At 38.3% G+C, this 23,060-nt stretch overlaps 1 long non-coding RNA gene across 1 annotated transcript in view; it reads left to right on the forward strand.

Annotated features, from left to right (window-relative positions):
• LOC131494442 (uncharacterized) overlaps positions 1–22,372 on the forward strand; it is a 51,363-nt gene extending 28,991 nt beyond the window's left edge. Inside the window, exons 2-4 of the long non-coding RNA XR_009253406.1 lie at positions 19,594–19,650; positions 21,229–21,343; positions 21,868–22,372. This is a non-coding gene — a long non-coding RNA (uncharacterized LOC131494442). The remainder of the gene's footprint in view (positions 1–19,593; positions 19,651–21,228; positions 21,344–21,867) is intronic.
• Positions 22,373–23,060: the final 688 nt, after the last annotated feature.

A 23,060-nucleotide genomic window follows, 5' to 3' on the forward strand; every position in this document is an offset into this window, starting at 1 on the left:
TTTCAAGAAGATAGACAAAACCAGGTTTTAATGGTGAAGCATTTTAGATACTTACTAAGATTACAAATCATACAAAGATGCTTTCAGTTATATCTTTTGAATATTTACAAATTTTATATGTAGTTTAAAAAGACAAAATGTTATATTAATTCAAGATAGATTGTAGATCTTACTGTTTAAGATTATGCAATAGATTTTTTTTTTAAAAGCAGAAGAGAACATCCTCATGACTTTTTTTAATGTTTATTTATTTTTGAGAGAGAGAGACAGAGACAGAGACAAAGCACGAGCAGGGGAGGAGCACAGAATCTGAAACAGGCTCCAGGCTCTGAGCTGTCACCACAGAGCCCAACGCAGGGCTCGAACTCACAAACAGTGAGATCATGACCTGAGCCAAAGCTGGACGCTCAACAGACTGAGCCACCCAGGCGTCCCTCCTCATGACTTTTACCACATGTATTAGTGTTCTCCAAAGCAACAGAACCAAGAGAATATATATATATATATATATATAGAGAGAGAGAGAGAGAGAATTATGTATATGTTTATAGATATACACATACATGTAAAAAATCATGATGAATGAGAAAAACAAAAGGAAATTATATGTCTGATCTCTGTGGAGAAAGAATTTTGTTAAGCATAAGAAAAAATAAATAAATAAATAAATAAGTTTTAATAAAACTTTGATATGTCTACACAAAAAAAAGTGTTTTGTAAAAATTCCATAAAACTTCAATATTTAAAGCAACATAAAACAGCAATATCATAACTTGAGAAAAAAATATTTCCAATATATAGGGGACAAATAGTTAATCTTCTACACTAACATTAAGAGAGAAAATGGGCACAACATATGAACATAATTCAAAGAAGAAGAAATATGAGCAGATATTAAACTTGAAGCCATGTTCAGCTTTACTAATAACCAAAAAGTGCTAAACTCTATCTACGAAAATGTTGCTAAGGACAATGTCAGAGAAATTAATTACCTGTGCTCTCTTTCAGGATTTTTATGGTTTCAGGTTTCACATTTAGGTCTTTAATCCATTTTTAGTTTATTTTTGTGTGTGGTATTAGAAAGTGGTCCAATTTCATTCTTTTACATGCAGCTGTCAAATTTTTCCAGTGCCAGTTATTGAAGAGACTGTCTTTTCCCCATTGTATATTCTTGCCTCTTTTGTCATAGAGTAATTGACTATGTAATCATAGATTTATTTCTGGAGTCTCTATTCTGTTTCATTGATATATGTGTCTACTTTTGGGGCAGTACCATACTGTTTTGATTACTACAGCTTTGTAGTATATATTGAAATCTGGCTTTGTTGTTCTTAAGATTGCTTTGAGGTCTTCTGTGGTTCCATAAAAATTTTAGAATTATTTGTTTTAGTCCTGTTAAAAAAATGCTATTGGCATTTTTCTAGATATGTCTTTTCAGGCAAGGAAAACAAAATCAAAATCAAACTATTGGGACTGCATCAAATAAAAATCTTTTGCACAATGAAGGAAATCATTAACAAAACAAAAAGACAACCTACTTAATGGGAGAAGATATTTGCAAATGATATATCCATTAAGGGGTTAACATCCAAAAAAATAAAGAACTTATACAACTCAACATCAAAAGAATTAACAGCTCAATTAAACAATGCACAGAGGACCTGAATAGATATTTTTCCAAAGAAGACATACAGACACATGAAAAGATGCTGAACATCACTAATCATCTGGGAAACGTTAAGTCAAAACCACAATGAGATATCATCTTACACCAGGTAGAATGGCTAAAATCAAAATGACAAGAAATAACAAGTGTTGGTGAGGATATGAAGAGAAAGGAACCTTTATGCACTGTTGATGGGACTGTAAACTGGTGCAGCCACTATAGAAAACAGGTACAGCGTTTCCTCAAACAATTAAAAATAGATCCAATAACTCCACTGCTGGGTATTTACCCAAAGAAAATGAAAACATTGATTTGAAAAGATATATGCCCCCTATGTTTATTACAGCATTATTTAAAATAGCTGAGATAATGGAAGCAACCCAACTGTCCATTGATAGATGAATAGATAAGGAAGACGTAGTATATACATATATGGAAATATTATGCAGCCAAAAAAAAAAAAAAAAAAAAAAGGATGAGGTCTTGCCACTTGAGGCAACATGGGCAGACCTGGAGAATATTATGCTAAGTGAAATAATTCATACTGAGAAAGACATGTACCATATGAGTCCGCTCATAAATGGAATCTAAGAAAAGGAAAACAAAACAAAACAAATGGATAAACAAATAAAAAGAATGAGACCTATAAATACAAAGAACAAACTTATGGTTGCCAGAGGCAGAGGAGGGTGGAGAATTGGGCCAAATGGGTGAAGGGGAGAGGGTGACATAGGCCTCCAGTTAAGGAATGAATAAATCTTAGGAATAAAAATCACAGCATAAGGAATACAGTCAATATTATAATGGTGATGTAATGGGACAAATTGTAGCTACACTTGTGATAAGCATAGTATAAGGTATAAACTTTTCAAATCATGCAGTTGTACACCTGAAACTAATGTAACATTGTGTATCAGCGATACTCAAACAAAAAAATTATAACTAAATAGTTTTAAAAAATAGGGACACCTGGCTGGCTCAGGCAGTAAAGCATGTGACTCTTCATCTAAGGGTTGTGAGTTTGAGCCCCATGTTGGGCATAGAGATTACTTAAAAAATAACAATCTTAAAAAAAAAAAAGATCTTCTTGAGGGTGGGTAGAATGGGCACTTTTATGTACTTTCTGTGAGAGTGTAATTTGTTAATAAGGATCAAGTATATACATGCCAACTATGAAAATGACAGTGATCTTTATGGAAATTGTATTTATAATACCTGAGTTTGGGAATTACTATAATTTTTTAACAATAAAGGATAAGAATTGACATATGAAGTGTTTGAGTAAGCATGCATTAAAAATAAATTTTGGAATAATATTCAACAGTATAAAGACCTGTTTTTATTCTACTATAAGTGAAAAAACACAAATTATAAATCTTTGCATATATATAGCCTTCTCTGAATTTTGCAAAAAATTAAAACAAAAAAAAAAAAACCCAAATATTGACACATACGGACAGAAAAAAATATTGAAGGATATATACTAAAATATTAACTTTCATTGCATTGGAAGTACTTAATGTTAACCTCGTTTTTAATTTTATATGACAGCTATTTTTAATTTTGGAAACAGAAAAAAGTTAAAAATGTTACAACAGTAAGTGAAAATTGTGCTCATTTGAAAATTAAGAAATAGAATAAAAATTTAAAAAGTAAGAATATGGAAATCATATAGTATATGAATACATTAATATAAAAGCAGATGAAGCAAAATTTCCTCAAATAGATTAATAAATTCAAGAATTAATTTCTAGAAACATTGAACAAAATAGGTATATATAATCAAATATAACTGAAAGAAATCCAATGAGAAGAGGAAAAATCTAGATATGGATATCTTAAATTAGAGAAGTACCTGGAACATAAAATCCAATCAATAAATGTCTGATGAGTGTGTTGAATGAGAGCTATACTTGACCATCTCTATTTAAATGGACATTTTTGAAAGAAAAATATAAATGTCAAATTCTCACAATGAAATTGAAAAACAGAAGACAATAACAATAACATAAATTTTAAAACGTTTCTAAAATTACTTCCAAAAAATACTCAGTCCAGATACTTGAATCAATTACTTCTTTCAAATTTCCAAAGAATAAATACTTTTCATGATAAAATTCATATGATACTCAAGTTCCTAGGAAAACATGAAGACTTTCTAATGCATTTGTATTAAATTAGCCATAACCTTGACACCAAAACCTGGCAGATGAAACACCCTATCACAGCTGGGTGAGAGAACAGCTGTCTCTTCTATTTTCAGTAAGAATGTTCTCTGTGTACCCCACCTTGTGACACCAACTCCCTGCCCAATAACATTGCATCACTTGGGGTCCCAGCATGTAACAGATGGCACAGCTGGGAACTCGGAACTTGGAAGAGGCTTTCTAATGGAGAAGCTGTTTATTGAGGTGTGGCAAGATTAAGGGAACCAACCTGTGATTTTGAGGTGCATAGTAACTAGCAATTTTTGGAAGCATTTATGGCTCACAAGCCTGAAGGGACAAATGAGGAAAAGATGCTAGAGCGGAGGTCATGGAAGCGGGTCTGATTGACAGAAACTGTAATTTGGGAGAGATGTAGTCACAAGCAGAACCGCAGCAAAACCAAGGAGGAAATGGAGGAGGGAAACAACCAAATCCTTTCCCTTCTCCTGTCTTCCAAACTTTAGTGAGTGCTTTTCATTGTCTCCAAAAGAAGGCTGAAGGCAAAGGAGCCCAACTGATAGTGTTGGGCACAGATGAGGACTAAGAATCACAGCGGGGTGCGGTCAAAGAGAACGACTAGACATTCACCCTGACCACTTCCACCAAACTTCTTTAAGTGCTATGGGTTGATGTGGAGCAGGGGGCAGGAGGAAGGGGAAATGGGTGATGGGCATTGGGGAGGACACTTGCTGGGATGAGCGCTGGGTGTTGTATGTAAGTGATGAATCACAGGAATCTACTCTCAAAGCCAAGAGCACACTGTATCCACTGTATGTTAGTAACATGACAATAAATTATATTTTTTAAAAAAGCTGTGGCAAAGAGAAATTGTCTAGGGACTTAGCATGGTAAGTATTTAGTATCAAAGCCTGAATACCTTCCTTGCTCTGAGACATTCTCAGAAACATTCCCCAAACTTTTATTCACTCAACCTGAGCCACTTATCCAGACCTTCTTGCCTCCAGCAACTATGCCACCTCTGAAATACTGATTTCAAGTATTCCACACTCTGAATTGAACTTATGATGTATTATCCCTACCTAAGATGATACAGCCAAATAATTCTTCCAACTAACGAAGTTCTGCAACATCTACCTGCCCCCAACACACACAGACACACACACTCCCTCACACGCAGATTTGCTATTCATCACCATATTTCACCTCACTTGCCTGTTGCTTATTTATTTGCTTGCTTGTTTGTTTATAGAAAGAGAGAGGAAGAGTGCATGTGGGAAACGGGCAGAGGGAGAGAGAGTCTTAAGCAGGCCCCGTGCTTAGTGTGGAGCCTGACATGGAGCCTGATCCCACAACCCGGGGATCATGACCTGAACCAAAATCGAGAGTCAGATGCTCAACCAACTAAACCACCCAGGTACCCCATCACTTGCCTGTTTTTTCCAGGTTAGAGTCTATAATCCCAGGATTTTAATCCCTCTCTTCAGGTATTAAACTATTCAACTATGTGGCCTCTTGCTTCCTTTGGAGCTCATTGTCAAGAATTGTAAAGTGTCTAAAGTGTAAGTAGTAATTATTTTTACTACTTGCAAGTTAACAAGCCAACCTGCCACTATTTCATGGATGCTGGCAGAAGACACAGCCTCCTGAATCAGAGACAAGAGTTTTATTACTCCGCAGTAGTGGTAGCCAGAGCATCGGCATTTTTCCTCTGGTTCCCTGAGCCCCAGTTCCCACAGGGTGACACAGCGAGGTTTGGGTGACACCTGTACATTCAGTGGGCTGCATTACAGAAGAGGAGCCCTAATCGTACAGAACCTGAATCAGGTGTAATTGGCAGGAAACATGCCCAATATATTAAAGACATTATCTTTATTATGCTGGAGAGTAAGCATGCCAGCCTTTTATTCTGGAGGGAGAGAGTCTATTATTTCTATTTTCCAAGCCCTTTCACTACACAAATGTCCCTGAAAAGATAGTCAGTGCTTCTGCTCACAATCTGTGCAGAGACACAATAGTGCCATGGAGAATTTCCCAAAAACCTCATCTGTGCCTGTATCCAAGCAGTCAGAGAAACTGCTAAAGATGTCATCCAATTAAACAGATGTTTCCTTCTCTTACCACTCTGTCTTTTTTTTTTTTTTTTTACTGGATTATATTCATCAGCCTACAAATTCTTCCATTTCTCACTTTAAAAACTCAAGTTCCCCTCCATCTATCACTTAACCTCTCTGCTTTTCTTCAGAGCAAAACTTCCTCAAACAGATAAATTACACTCACTCTCTCTGCTTCTTTACCTTTGCTTTATTCTATTGGTCTTTCTGTCCAATATTCATAAGTGACTTTTGTCCAGTAAAACATGTAGCCAAGTTCACAGAGATTTCTCTTACTTCTGTTGAAACTACTTAAACATTTTCAAAATAGCTAACATCCTTTCTTCTTGAAAATTCTCTTAACCTGGCTTCTATGAGGTCAGAGATACACCTTTCTGAATGCTCCTTTTTATATATCCTTTACTGGAACTTCCTTCTTTGTGTACAGGACTGGTTTCATAAATGTGCAACCTGGGCAGTCATACTAGGCTGCCCGTCCGCCCCCCCTTAGATGGGCCTCCAACTCGGTTTAATGCTCTGTTGTCACCATCTTGAAATTTTCAATAATTTTTGAACAAAGGACTCTGCAATTCTATTTTGCACTGAGCCCCATAAATGACATGGCAGGCCCTATGTTTCCACTCTGAAATATGGTAGTTCCTCAAAACTGTTTTCTCCCTTAACACGCACTTTGTAGGTAATTTCATCTAGTTCTATGGTTTTAAATAACATCTTTTTTTAAATTAATACGTTTCTTTATTTTTGAGAGGCAGAGAGAGACAGAGCGTGGGTGGGGGAGGGGCAGAGAGAGGGAGACACAGAAATCTGAAACAGGCTCCAGGCTCTGAGCTGTCAGCACAGAGCCTGATGCGGGGCTTGAACTCAGGAACCGTGACATCATGACCTGAGCCAAAGTCGGATGCTAAACTGACTGAGCCACCCAGGCACCCCTTAAATACCACCTTTATTCCGGCTACTCCCGTAAGTTTTATTCCAGCACAAAATTCTCCACTGAGTTGCTCACGTATGTCATATATCTCCACTTTGATGACTAATACCCATCTCAAATTTTTATGTCCAAATAAAAGTTTTTGATTTCACCTTTGCTGCAAAATTTCCCTCTTTAGGTTCTTATATCTGTAAATGACACTACTGTTCATCAAATTACTAAAGCCCCAAACCCAGGCACCCTCCTATAAAGTGTCCCTTTTCTCATCCTCCCTACAGCTCATAGTCAAGTCCTGACAATTCTACCTCTAATTTGTATCTGGAGTCTGTTTACAACCCGATATATCCACTGCTTCCATTGTCTGGTCCATGTCATGGCCACTTCTCCTCAGATGCCTATAATAGCTTCCCTTCTTGGATTCTTTTCTCCCCTTTTCTTTCCAGACAATTTATGCTCCCTAGAAAAACAACATATTTTTGTTTGCTTATTTTCTTAAATTTTGTGTTTTAACACAATTTAGAATTACAGAAAAATAGCAAAAGCAGTATAAAAAATTCCATATATCCATATCCAAGATTTCCCAAATGATGAAATTTTACCACATTTGTTTTATCAATCTCTCTCATGTATATATAATATTTAATATGTTACATATGTACGTAAATATGCATATATATACAACTACTATTGTTATTTTTTCCTAAATAACATTTGAGAGTAGGTCACAGATCTGATCCCCATTTACCCCTAAACACAGCAGTGTGTATTTTCCTTAAATAAGAATATGTTCTCAGTTAACAATGAAGAAATTAACTGTGATACAAAACTATAATTTAATTTATAGCCCTAATCAAATTTGGCCATTTGTTCTGGTAATAACTTTTATAGAAAACCTTTCTCTTCTGGTCCAGGAACTAAGCCAGGATTCATTTTGCATTCAATTGTCATGTTTCTTTATTTTCTTTAATCCAGAACACTTTGTCTTGCCAAATAATAAGGAAGTCCTCAAAGAATGATGGAGACATGTTGAAGGATGCAGATGCCAGTTTGAAGAGGCTACTATTTGTCAAATCTGGGACAATTAGAGCATCAAAATAATTCATTAGAATAACAGATTATAACCCATTGAATAAAATAAGAATCCATGAGCCCATACTGATAAAAGGAAATAAACCAATAGATAAATAAATGGAGGAAAAGAGAAAGCCCTTCCCTAAGTAGAAGGTCAATAGATATGGAAGAAGTAATGGCATTTGCAAATCATCAATGAATAGAGCACTATATGCTTGGTGCTGTGCTGGATTCTGAGGATAAACATTTTCCAAAAGCAGACACTGTTGTGGAGATAAGACAATGTCCAAACCTCTGAGGCTTTGCATCTAAGGCCCTTATGGCCCGGACCCCATTGGGTGTCTCCAGTCTGATCTTATATGACCCTCTCATCACTCTCTTTACTATAGCCATGCTCAGCTAATTTCAGTTTCTCTCTTGTCCTGCACTTTCAGACATCCTCCATTTGCACACACCAATCTCTTTAATTTCCTTCTCTGTGCTCCCTCCCATTTGCAGTTTACAACCAAGTGTGACTTCTTTCAGAAACCTTTCCTCACTTTTCCATTACTCCTACAACAAATCTCCTTAAAATATGACTTAAACTCTCTTCTCTGTCCTATAACACTATTTTCCCTATATTTTATTTATTTTTTTTTTATTTTTTTTTTTTAATGTTTTTTATTTTTTATTTTTGGGACAGAGAGAGACAGAGCATGAACGGGGGAGGGGCAGAGAGAGAGGGAGACACAGAATCGGAAACAGGCTCCAGGCTCCGAGCCATCAGCCCAGAGCCTGACGCGGGGCTCGAACTCACGGACCGCGAGATCGTGACCTGGCTGAAGTCGGACGCTTAACCGACTGCGCCACCCAGGCGCCCCTTCCCTATATTTTAACTGTTGCTTTATTGTTTTTCCAACCTTCTACATTGTAAGCTTCTTTTTTATTAATTGATTTATTTTTAAATGTTTTGTTATTTTTGAGAGAGAGAGAGAGAGAGTGAAAGCAAGGGAGGGGCACAGAGAGGGGGACAGAGGATCCAAAGCAGGCTCTCCACTTAGAGCAGTGAACCCAGTGTGGGGCTCGAAGTCACAAACCATGAGATCATGACCTGAGCCAAAGTCACATGCTCAACGAACTGAATGACCCAGGCACCCTGACTTAATTTTAGAGAAATTTTAGATTTAAAGAAAAATTGAGCAGAAAGTATAGATATTTCCTTGTATTCCCTCACCCCTTTCTTACCCTCAGTTTCCCCTATAATAAACATATTGCATTCATGTGGTACATTTATTATAATTGATGAATCAATATTGATACATTATTTTTTAACTAAAGTCCATAGTTTACATTAGGATTCATTCTTTGTGTTGTACAGTTCTATGGGTTTCCTAACTGTATGCTTCTTAAGGATAATGATTTCTAGAGACAACATAATACAAGGTATATCATAATTCATAAAAATACTTACTTCCTTACTGAATGAATGAATGAATGAATGAATGAATACACGCAGAGCCAAAATCCAGAGTAAAAGAGAGTCTAAATTCAATGGACATGTGTCACTCTGGGCTTACCCAAATCTTTTGATTACCTGCCCCACATTTTCAAAGTTCCCCCACACTGTGAATCTCAATATAATGAACACCTAATTTCCCACACCTACTGGTCTCTAAGGTGCAAATGTGTGATATGTGCTCAGCCAATCAGATATGCTGGTATAAAACTTTGGCTCAAAAGTAAGCTATGGAAAAAATAAGTGAGGTTCTAACTATTCATTCTGATGGCTGAAGTGGCAGGAGAAGTAGTAAGGGTGTGGGATGGGTTGTAGCAATAGTTCCTGTACCAAGCGAGTACTGTGGTCTTCTGGGAACTGACCACCAGCCTATAGGCTGCTCCTCCTACTGTTCCAGCAACTGAGATGTTCTGTACCACTTAATAAATCTCTTTCTCTTTAAGCCAGTTGGAGTGGATTCTGTTGTCTGCAACAAGGAAAGAATATATATCACGAAGGAGAGCTATTATCTACAAAATGTCGGTTTAGTTGAAGCAAAGAGTACACTTGATTTAGTCCTAAAAGGGGAAAAGTATTTGGGTTTGATAAAATGTGGGAAAATCGGTCCAGGTGAAGCAAGGACACATAAGTGGGAAAGTGCAAAACACATACAGGGATAATGTGTAGAGTCATTTGGCCAGAATAGCATAGATGAGAAAATGTTAGAGAAGAAAATCAAAAGATTTTTGGACCAGATTTGTAGAGTATCACGTGGCAGAATAAGAACATTATTCTGAAACAAATAAATCAATTAGTTCACTATGTGTTATCTGGAAGACAGCTATTTCTCAATTGCTTAGGATTTCTTTGTTTCCATATCACATAAAGCAGGACATATGGGGTGCCTGGGTGGTTCAGTCAGTTAAAACACAGGTCATGATCTCACAGTCCCTGGGTTCAAGTCCCTCACTGAGCTCTGTGCTGACAACTCAGAGCCTGGAGCCTGCCTCAGATTCTGTGTCTCCCTCTCTCTCTCTCTGCCCACCTCCCCCACCCCCGCTCACGCTCTGTCTCTTTTTCTCCAAAAATAAATAAACATTAAAAGAAGTTCTAAGGAGAATATAAAGCTTAGCCCATTCCTGGTTTTTGCTATAAATCTAATCTCTATAACTGGCCATGTAACGGAACCATAAACTCAGAACTACCAGGACAAATTCAGCCTGCCATATTTTCTTTGGGAAGTACAGTTTCTTTCTAATTATTTTGAATGTGACTGTCTTTAGGATAGATTTGAGCTCTCTGGTGTGGCTTAGTCCCCACCATTCCTATGTTTATATACATGGCCGTATCACATGTTTAGTTTGGAACTGCAGCTATAGCTCTAATTCTGGAGCTACTTGTCTTAATTAAAGTCATCCTGTATGTCAGTTTACCTTTGCTCAGGCAAAAATTATATGCACAGAACTCAGCGTAGTGTCTAGCACAGAGCAGTCATCCAACACATAGTTCTTGACTGAATGGATTTATTTGACTATTGAATAGCCTTTGGGTCTGGATGAACTTCTTTTGAGGCAGCCAGATTTGCATAGGAGATATCAGAGCCTGGCCTGCTGATGGTTAAGATGCTTCTAATATATTTGATGGATATTGAATCTAGACATCCCCATCTTTGAAACTTACACTGTATCTTTTTTATTAAAGAAACCTGCCATGAAGTGAGGAAAATAACAAGTAATGTGTCCAAATGTTCTTTGTCTGAAAAGTTGGATTATACATTATCTTACTGAATTTTAGCAAAACCTCTGTTTAGTATGTATTAAAGCACCCATTTTATATTGGATAAATTGAAGTTTGAAGATACTGAGGGATTTTTCTCAGCTCACATAATCACTCAGCAGCCAAATTGGACTTCAAACACAAAAAGGTCTTTGTTTTTTTCCCAAGGACAGTTTTGTTCCTCTTGTCTTCTGATAAAGTAGGGCAGATATGTTCAGGCTCTTTGGAAGAGGGTACATCCTAAGTGTTACCTGACCTGTTGAAATAGACTTGAGCATATGTGGAAAAGCAGATCCATCCAGCCATCCACCCTGCAACTCACCCTTCTATGTGTCCATCACACAGACAACGTAGATGAGAATCCCTCTCTCAACTTCTACTTCTCTTAGCCTTTATATTTTTTTACTTCTTTCCTATTTTAAGATTCCAAAGATATTTTTAAGCACTTGTCCCTATACTAGACATGTTTATATACTAAATATTATGGGGAGGCTTGAGAGAGGGAGCACAGAGTTACTTTCTTCCAGACTCTGTATCTTCTAGGTCTCTGAGCCTCTCATAGAAGAGAGATAATGTAAAAAGAAAATACTGAAAAAACATAGAAATGTCTTAACTATTTGGTTTTGAATAACTTGCAAGTTTTGAATAACTTGGTTTTGAATAATTTAACCATATTATAGAATAAGCTAGTGTTGCAATAGTTACTTGAAAGTCTGAACCACATACACATTTAGATGTGAATTCAGTCCCACAATTGTCCCTGTCATTAGGGTTTCCTTTTTAGAACACTGTGTTGCCCATTAAGAAATTCCCTTTCATCAACAGGAAAGCAGGAACTCAAAATATGTCCATTAAAAAATATTTGGGACCAGTTTTACTCTGGTAATGCTTTTGTCTTGATTACAATAATATACGTTAAACCGAACCCAGTCAGCATTTCTGCTCTCAAAGAATTGAGTTGAATTCATCAGCCCTGTTTGAATCTTTTAGCCACATAATTTCTCCTAAACTGGGTCACAGGTGGGTGCCTAAACACTTCTTCAGGGCTAATAAATGTTCTTTTAGACCATTCTTATATGCAAGTGTTTTCCATATATTTAGACTACTACCTCAGAAAATAGTAAAAACATTAAGTGCTAGGAATTGGATTCTTAAAAATAAAATTGGAAGTCCTTGCTAGGTTACTTTAAATATACCTATTGGTAATAGATAAGAGGATACAGAGAACTATTGGGCAGGTGTCTTTCCTAAAATGGAGCTTGTTAAATAAACCACATTCATGACTATTAATTAGGATGATAGAGTTTATAGGTGGCACCTTTTCAGAAATATTATCTGTGAAACTTGGCAGGATATTTAGAAAAATCTCATAGAATATTCTTAAAGATGAGATAGAGACAGAAAAAATTTATAGTTGGTAGTACAACTATTTTCAAGGTATGAACACTGGAGCTTTTTTCTGTCTCTCAACTCAGATGCATTTCACACAGGCAATGTTTGACCAGGATAATTTCCTACTATATCCCAAAAGGCAGATTTACAGCACTTATTATCACGATTTCGCTTCATCATAAATAAAGAGACAAGATTTGGTCCTTCAAAAACTGTATATACGTAAAACAGACTGTTCTGTCAAAGTATCTCTGGTTTATTTTCCTTTTTCACCAAAACATTCCGTCTGGGCCATGCATATATCAATGTGACCTTGCTTCTGCCCTGCTACAGAAGGGTACTCTTGAACCAAAACCTCCAGTATACAGAATGAACCCTGCTTTACTTCCCAGAACTTCACAAGAAGAGCCTTCCATCAAACAGGCTGATCCATCACACAAAGACTTTTTTGATCTTTTTTTTGTTTGTTTTTAATTAAACTCTATACCCAACATGAGACTTGAACTCATCACCCTGAGATCAAGAGTCATATATTCTTTTGACTGAGTCAGTCAGGTGCCCCAAAGACAACTTTTTTCAACCATCTTTTACCGAGTGCTTTCTATAGACAAGGCGCTGTGGTCAGTACTGAACTAACAGGGTTTCATTCAAATCTTCATAACAATCCAAAGGATTAGGTATTATGTCTTCAAAAAGTTTGAAAACACTTGACACAGAGAGATTTAAATTGTTTATACTAGATAACTCAGGAAATAAGGCGTAGAGTTTACTAGATGAATGATAAACACAGAAGACTTTTATGCAATGACTTCTGAGAAGAAGAAATTACCCTGTGCATGAGAAACTGTCAGACACCTTCAAGGTGTCTCCTTCTCCTAAGGCAATGCAAGGATAGAAGCTAAGACAGCAGCACCACAGGAAAATGTTTTAGAGAGGCTTCTTATTGTGTAATCACCAGTTAGATATGACTTTTTGTGGTCTTGGAATGTTGGTCAAGTTCCAAAGGCCATAAGCAATAGGCACCATATCATCTATGTATAACCTGCCAAGAAACTCTGACTCCAATTTTGTGATGCTCGGCCCATTGCTTATCTCCAGGTTATATAAAGAAGATGGGTGGGGTGAAGTTGGTTTGAAGCTCTGCAGGGATTATTTCTTTAGAGGAGAGCTGCAAGATTGTTGACAGACTTACCGCTGCCCTTGAAAAGCCCTGCGAAGGAGCCCATTTAAAATTTAGTCACAGTTCTTAGAAAAGTCAAAGCCTAAAGGTAGAAGGCTGATCAGGGATACCCAATCGGCACTAAAATGGGTCTTCTGAAGCTGTCTACACTCCAACAATGAAGCTTCTGTGGACTTAACTCCTGCAAACTCCTTGAGGAGTTGTGCTCATCCCAGCTAAGGTGCAGAGCAGTCAACCAGCAGAGCAATTGCCTATGTCAAGGGACCTCCTGGGTGGACTTCTATAGGGGGAGGAAAACAAATCTAAATACCCACAAAACACCAATCAATAAAGAATGTTTAGGTGTCTAATGTCCCAGAGATGCAACTGTGATGGGAGAAACTGTACCCATCACATACTCCCTCCCTCCATGCTACAGCCCTTGCCCTTCCCCTCTAACCTTGGATGCAGAATTATAAATGGGGAGAAAAAGCAGCCAGGCAGTTTTGGGGAAAGGTGGAGAAGTGGCTAGCCATGCTCTCTCCTGCACTAGCTTGGGTCAAGTCCAGCGTGTGGGTTGGGATGGAGTATAGAAGTGTTAAATTGAAGGAGGGTCTGTAGTGATAACATTAGGTTAAATTGGATAGTTTATGGTCTTAAAAATTAAGACTTTTCATGTCACTGTTTAGAATGTGTGCAGAAGCTATGAAATGTATATAAAACCTCATTCAGTACGAAGGAAAAAACAAGCCAACAGAATGGGTTTGCAGATGCAATGGTGTGGAAAAAGGAAATCATGATAACATGCACCCTTAAAAATTATAATTTCTTTGGGGCGCCTGGGTGGCTTAGTCAGTTGAACGTCCGACTTCGGCTCAGGTCATGATCTCACAGTTCGTGGTTCAAGCCCCGCATCAGGCTCTGTGCTGACAGCTCAGAGCCTGGAGCCTGCTTCAGATTCTGTGTCTCCTTCTCTCTCTGCCCCTCCCCCACTCACACTTTGTCTCACTCTGTTTCTCAAAAATAAATAAATATAAAAAGAAATTTAAAAAAATTATAACTTCTTTAAGAAACTGACTAGAATTGAAACAAATCCTTGATCAATTCTTCTTATTCAAGATCCCAGATCTGCTCATAGTTACCTGATCAGTTCCCATAACCACTAGATTTGGTTTTTGAGTCTGCCTTACTCCTTCCCTTATATTTTATATTCTCTTACATTTTCTTGATTTTCAGATTTGGTTTCCTGGCTCCTTCTCTGTCCCTGCTGCTTCCACTACCTGATTCTACTTAACCAGGATTAAGGTGGAATCCAAAACTAAATCCATTGTTCTCATTGTTGACCTATACTTGGGGAAGAGTCTAGTTCCTGGTCTTAACTCCTTCAACTTTCTTCTATCCCAAAGAATTCATTAATTGGACTATTCTCAGACATGATAATAAAATAATGTTCAAGCAAGAAAATATAAACTGGCCACATCAGCACAATGACCTGTTCAACCTCCCATCAATGAGGGATATGGATAACGCCTGAAGAATCATTTCCTAATACATTTACCACTTGTTTTTTTTTATTAGTGTGTTATTGCATTTATATTATGAAAAGAGTTCCCTCTGCACCTTCAAATAAACAGATGTTTACTGTTTAATTAGCTTCTGTAATGAGCTAGTACTTTTATTAACTAATTTCTAACCTTCACAATACCATCTTATTCAAGTAGGCATTACTTTACTTGCCATACTGATAAGGAAATTGACTCAGAGAGCTTTCATGACTGGCCTAGTTCATAACAGAACTAGAATTCAATTCCATATTTTACTGATCCAGAAGGAGCTAGAATTTGGCAAAATATTGATTTAGAAGTAAATGCATAACAGATGTTGGGAGGATCATGGTGAAATTCCAAGAGGCATATTTTGGGATTCATGAAGAATACTTCAAAATGTTAACTGAGAAATGAGTTGGATAAAGACAGACAGAGGGAGAGAACTTGGCTTTGGCCAAGATCCCAGCAGTAGAAACTGCCAGATGCTATAAATCAAAGCCAGAGCTTGGACTTGCCCCTAGTTTTGGACAAATATCCACTGTGTAGTACCACCAGAGGGATGGACTCAACTTAATGCCTGTGCCACTATAGCTGGCACCTGTTGGAATTTCAAGATTCATTCTCTAACTGAACATGACAGGTTACGTAGTCAAAGGCTCCCACTCCAAACTCAAACTGAGTGCTTGCAGTTGATAAATGAAGGGAGATTTGAAGTCAGATAAGAAGCAGGGTTTTTCTTTCTTGTCACAAAGTGCTTGCTATTTCAGCCTTGTGATTGTACTGTATTTCAGAGCCTGGTGGGGGAAAACCATCATGGCCATTTTATGTTGACAGAGAATTTCATGGGATACATGTGCCTTCTCAATAGTACATGTGATGTTTCTCTATGATACCCATGGTGGGAGCTCTTTGAAGAGTGGCATTTTGTGTTCCAGCTGTGATTATGGTATAGTGTGATGTGGGTGGAAAAGGACATTCTAGAGTCTAGTGATAAATTTGCAAGTTGTTTCCATGGCTATCAAACATTTGTGATCCTGGCTAGAAGTCCTGCAACAACAAATCTGTTTACCCATGATCTCTATAATCAATGGCAGTTATAACTCAATACTGTATTTCAGATATTAATTCAGAAAGTATTTGTAAGGCACATAACATGAGCCAAAAGTCAGGCTCTGAGAGTACAGAGGTGAGCAAAATAGACATAAGTCCTGAACCTCACAATCACCTTTCCAACTACAGAATAGAATTCAGCAGAATACTAGTCCACTATGGATTCTCCTTGGTTACTATTAATAGTAAAATTAATAATTACATTTGCACAACAAAATAAAGTAATACTGAATCATAGCCCAAAGTATAAAAGAAATATACATGATCCATATGAATATAAATAAATGATTGAATAATTAAACAAGTGGGGAGAATTGGCAAATCTCCCATGAAAAAGAATTCCAAATAAATTAAGTTCCATCTCCACCCTCAAGGAGATGGAACATAATACCCCACTACCTAAGTATAGGTGGCTTAAGTATGGGTGACTTCCTTTTAAAGAATATAGTATGGAGGCGATCCTGGGAAGATGGCAGCGTAGGAGGACGCTGGGCTCACTGCACGTACTGCTGATCACTTAGATTCCTCCTACACCTGCCTAAATAACCCAGAAAACTGCCAGAAGATTAGCAGAACGGAGTCTCCGGGGCCAAGCCCAGACGAGAGGCCCATGGAAGAGGGTAGGAAGGGCAGAGAGGTGGTGTGCACTCCACAGACTGGCGGGAGGGAGCCGGAGCGGAGGGGCGGCCAGCCGGCCCAGCAAAGCCCCCAAGTCTGGCTTGCAAAAGCGGAGGGGCCGGACGCGGTGTGTTCTGACAGCAAGCGGGACTTAACATCTGGAAGGTTATAAGCTAACAGCTCTGTTCGGAGAACGGTAGGGCTGGAGGACAAAGGGAGGAAGAGTTGTTGAGCCCCCGGACGGCAGAGCTCAGCTTGGCGGGGAACAAAGGCACTCACCAGCGCCATCTCCCTCGCCCATCCTCCAGCCAAAATCCCAAAGGGAACCGGTTCCTGCCAGGGAACTTGCTTGCACCGCGCAAACACCCAAAGCTGTGCTTCTGCGGATCCCCCTCCCTAAGTGGATCTCTGAAGGAAAAGCGAGCTGAGCCTGCCCCTCCCGCCCCTGTGCACCTTGCCGATCCACCCCAGCTAATACCCAGATCCCCAGCACCACAAGCCTGGCAGTGTGCAAGTAGCCACGCCACCCCACAGTGAATCCCGCCCCTAGGAGAGGGAAAGAGAAGGCATGAACCAGTCTGACTGTGGCCCCAGTGGTGGGCTGGGGGCAGACATCAGGTCGGACTGCGGCCCCGCCCATCAACGGGAGTTATTCAAGACTGCACAGGGGAAGTGCCCTGCAGTGCCGCACCACTCCAGGGACTATCCAAAATGACGAAATGGAAGAATTCCCCTCAAAAAAACCTCCAGGAAATAACAACAGCTAATGAACTGATCAAAAACGATTTAAACAATATAACAGAAAGTGAATTTAGAATAATAGTCATAAAATTAATCCCTGGGCTTGAAAACAGTATAAAGGACAGCAGAGAATCTCTTGCTACAGAGATCAAGGGACTAAGGAACAGCCAGGAGGAGCTAAAAAATGCTATCAACGAGTTGCAAATTAAAATGGAGACAACTACGGCTCGGATTGAAGAGGCAGAGGAGAGAATAGGTGAACTAGAAGATAAAATGGAAAAAGAAGCTGAGAGAAAGAGAGATAAAAAAATCCAGGAGTATGAGGGGAAAATTAGAGAACTAAGTGATACACTTAAGAGAAATAATCTACGCATAATTGGTATTCCAGAGGAGGAAGAGAGAGGGAAAGGTGCTGAACATGTACTTGAAGAAATACTAGCTGAGAACTTCCTGGATGTGGGAAAGGAAAAAGGCATTGAAATCCAAGAGACACAGAGAACTCCCTTCAGACGTAACATGAATCGATCTTCTGCACGACATATCATAGTGAAACTGGCAAAATACAAGGATAAAGAGAAAATTCTGAAAGCAGCTAGAGATTAATGTGCTCTAACATATAAAGGGAGACCTATAAGACTCGTGACTGATCTCTCTACTGAAACTTGGCAGGCCAGAAAGGATTGGCAAGAGATCTTCAATGTGATGAACAGAAAAAAATATGCAGCCGAGAATCCTTTATCCAGCAAGTCTGTCATTTAGAATAGAAGGAGAGATAAAGGTCTTCCCAAACAAACAAAAACTGAAGGAATTTGTCACCACTAAACCAGCCCTACAAGAGATCCTAAGGGGGATCCTGTGAGACAAAGTACCAGAGACATCGCTACAAGCATAAAGAATATAGTATGGAAAGGGGATTAAAAAAAAAGTAACTTTACAGTGGTGAAACCTTGTGAAGACTACATCAGCCAGGTGATCAAAGTTAACACCAACAAGGATATGGCATACTGATAGGGTGTACCTTTGATATGATGTGGTGAACATGGTCTTTTAACTCTGTGGTCTTCCTCCCCCAAACACATAACCCCAATCTAGTCATAAAAAATTCCAGTGGAGAGACAGTCTACAAATTACTCAACCAGTACTTCCTGGTTATCAAAAACAAGCAAAGTCTGAGAAATTTTCACTGTCAAAAGGAACCTAAAGATGGCTACATGTCATGTGGTACTACGGATGAGATCCTAGAACGAGGAACAAGAAAAAGGATATTACATAAAAACTAAGAAAATATGAATCAAGTATGGCCTTTAGTTAATAACCATGTATTGATATTGGTTAATTAATTGTGACAAATGCACCACACTGATGTAAAATGCTAACAATAGGAGAAACTGGGAAACCTATATATAACCTTCAAATTTTTTAAATCTAAAACTGTTCTAAAATAAAATGTTTATTTTTTAAGAAAAATAATTATTTCAATTCCTTTTATAGTTTCCAAGTTACTTTCATACCCATTAGCATATTTTAGCTTCATCAGTTCAATAAAGAATGGACCTTCCTATTGTGCCAAGTACTCTTTAAGGCGCACAGAAGCGGCCCCTAATCCAGAGTGTATAATCTAGCATTACATGGATGGGAGTGTTGGCCTGCCTAGTGTTATAATGCCCATTTTATAGGTAACTACACAGTAGTATAGGGAGATTGAGATTTGCCAAATTCACATAACTTTTAGGAGTCAGACCAAGAGCTCAATAGTAAGTTTATAACTAAATTTATTTCTTTTTCTATCAAAATATATTTATAACAGGAACTAATACTATTTTACCTGACAGGCTCCATCATAACATGGATTTCCAAGACCACGTCAGCATAGGTGCCTGTTTCCAAAGGTAAGAAAATGTCCTTTATTTTGCATCATTGTCCCCTGAGCAACTGAGCATGCTCTATGAGGTTCAGACCACCTGGGGTTCTTATCCCTGAAACTCCTTAGTTGATATAAAACAAAAAGACTTGATTTTAGTCCCATAGTCTATGGTCTGTGTATTCTAATCTTTTAATCAAGCAACATTCTACCAAGTTGAATTTAGACTGCATAATGTATGCACTGGAATTCATAAGTGCATATGTGCATAAGTGCATAAGTGTATATGCTTAAATTCCAAGTACTTACTTACAATGGTGGCGGAGCAGAATGACATAATGGAAACATCACTGGTTTGGAGTTAGAAGACATAGATTCAAATCGTAGCTTGGACATTGTCTAGTTTCATTATTTTGACCAAGTTTTATATATATATATATAAGATATATATAAGATATATATAAGATATATATAAGATATATATATATATATATATATATATATATATATATATATATATCTTTTTAGAGTAACAATTTCTTCATCTGTAAAATGGGAATAATATCACTTACTTAGACGTGTTTAAAGTATGAAATAAACATATGTGATATGCCTCACCAAGTACAAAACCTGATACAAAGTAGGGGTTCAATAAACATTATTGTTAGAAACTTGCTAGGGCATGAGGTACATGATTCTGGGTGAGAGAGTGCAGGGAAAGAAGAGCAACAAGATAAAGATGAGAAGGTCTTTATTAGACAGTCGTCCAGAGAAATGGTCACCAGACATGTAGAACATAAACAAATTTTCACAAAAAGAGATGACAGCGTAATTTGAAATGACACAGGTCTCTTGATCCACTGAATCAAGAGGTGTTGAGATTCTCTGAACACTTAGGGCCTGGAAGGTAATCCAAAATGCTTGAGCATATTTCTGTCAAAACAAGACCAAATAATTTCTTCTTCATGTCTGACAACTTGACAAATCACATAATCCAATGTGCTAATCTAGAGGATGAGCCTTTTTATTAATAGCTCTTGTTCACCTGCCAGCTCAGTACTCACAGCTATGCCCAAAAGTAGCACCAGAAGGTTGTACAAACTCTTTCATGAAGTTAAATGTAATGAAACCCCAGACTTTTTACATTATAAATGGTGCCTCTTGGTGTTCCTTAAAACTAAAATATACAAAGAGGATAAAATCCCATGGCTCTGGTCCTGTACCGAAGGTCCTCTAAACATGGGCTCTGCAGTTTACAGCTCCGCCTCCTATGATCCCTTGGGGCAGGGTGGGGGATGGTCAGCAATGGGACACGACTTGTTGGATACCCAACTCTTTTCAGAGAATGGAAGAGAAAGCTTCCAAAGGCTGTTTCGTTGCCTCTGATGCCCCCGCACTTTCCCTCCTAATATATTCTTCTGACCTTCAGCGTTTGCAGCAGCATGTTAGGACTCTGGAACTCTATCACATATTTTTCTGTTTGGAAGTTGCTGCTTTTAATTGAAATGTTGAATTTATTTTCTGTATGTGAGTTTTACAACTCTAAGCCATGAACATTTTCAAAAGAAATCAGCTCAATAATAAACATACATAATTCCCATTATAGGTAATGATCTGTGTGGTTTAGGGCTGCCAAGTTGAGCCCCAGATCAACCTCCGGAACTGTTTTGAAGCCCTAATATGTATAGAGGCATTACTGGTGCCGATCCCAGCCATATGAGGTCAGTGTTTCAATTTCCCTGACAGTAGCTTCACTGGCAGGACAAAGTGTACAAGGGTTGCCAAAGCTAACATATCAGGTAGCTGGGCTTCCAAACAGATGTGTTCCCATTTCCTGTTATTCTCCCTTTGTCTTTCATTGGCAATTTCTATGTGTATACCAAGCCAAATTGTGATGCTTACTTGAATGTGTAAGCATCAAAGCCCATTATCGTCCTAGGCCATACATGGCTGAACTTGAGAGTGCAATCTGACCCATGGTTTGATGTAGTTGGAAACCTTTAAGGCTCCTTATCCCATGGCTGAATTATTAGTTTAATCTTTCTGGTGTTACCAGGGGAGGTGAGAGTTAGGGGGGAAAGTAGTGGAAATGAGCATTACCTGACATTTGTCTCCCCTTAACCTGCTTTTTGCCAAATCTTAGACGCATAATATCCAAGATTTTAGTCAGTTCATGCACCAGCTAAATAACTGCATCAAAATTACCTGAGATATATGCTAACATGCTGACTTCCTGACCCTACAGCAAACTCATAAAGTCAGACTTTCCAGTATTGGGACCCCAGAATCTACATATTTTTAACCTTTGGATTAACAATCATGTTTGGGATTCACCAAGAAGATTCTCTTTCATCCAAAGCATTCTTAAAGTGTGTAAACCTGGCTCAGGTTATCGCTAATTGGAATCTTTCACATGGCTCGATTTTGATCTACAGCAGAGGTACAGTACCACAGTAGAAGTAGATCATTAGATCTTTCCAGTTTGTTCCAGAACTAATGTCAACTCCTGGAGAAGGCACAGGGCTAAATGGAAAATGGAGGAACCCATCATTGAGCACTTGTTACATGGTAGTTACATAGTCTGTGAAGTGTTTTCCATGTGTAACATGGAAAAAAGCTATTTGTAATTTATAATTCTCTTCTACCTTCTAAAGAAGATACACCCCAGTGACTGGAGGCTTCCTTGTGGACTGAAAAGAATGATTCCTGAGGAGTGATGTTTGGAGGAAATGGATAAGAGTTAAATTGAGCTGCATTGGGGCGCCTGGGTGGCGCAGTCGGTTAAGCGTCCGACTTCAGCCAGGTCACGATCTCGCGGTCCGTGAGTTCGAGCCCCGCGTCAGGCTCTGGGCTGATGGCTCGGAGCCTGGAGCCTGTTTCCGATTCTGTGTCTCCCTCTCTCTCTGCCCCTCCCCCGTTCATGCTCTGTCTCTCTCTGTCCCAAAAATAAATAAAAAACGTTGAAAAAAAAAAAATAAAAAAAAAAATAAAAAAAAAAAAATAAATAAATAAATAAATTGAGCTGCATGATAAAGGGAGTAAAAGGGGGTGAGATGGGAGCATTAGGTGCGGGAAGAGAGAGACAAACCTGTAAAACCAGGCCCTGGAGGACAAGGAGAGAAGAGATTTGAAAGTGAGAATTGGTCTGTGTATGATCAGAGGGCTGCTCTAACAAATAGAACTCAAGATGTAGTGGCTTAAATGAGATGGCATATTTTGCTAGCATTTAATAGTTCAAAGATAAATAGTTGGGAACTTCTAAACTTCTAAAGATGTTTGTCAGTATTCTTTAAACCACAGGAAATGGAAAAGAGTGCAAGACAAGCAGCTTTAACTCTGAGAAGATGACAGGACAATTGGAAGCATCATTGTTCATACCCCATGGGCCTGACTTGGTTACTTGGTAACACCTGAATGAAGAGAAACTAAAATATGTCA

The sequence above is a fragment of the Neofelis nebulosa genome, chromosome 14 (assembly GCF_028018385.1).
Source record: "Neofelis nebulosa isolate mNeoNeb1 chromosome 14, mNeoNeb1.pri, whole genome shotgun sequence".
NCBI classification, from domain to species: Eukaryota; Metazoa; Chordata; class Mammalia; order Carnivora; family Felidae; genus Neofelis; species Neofelis nebulosa.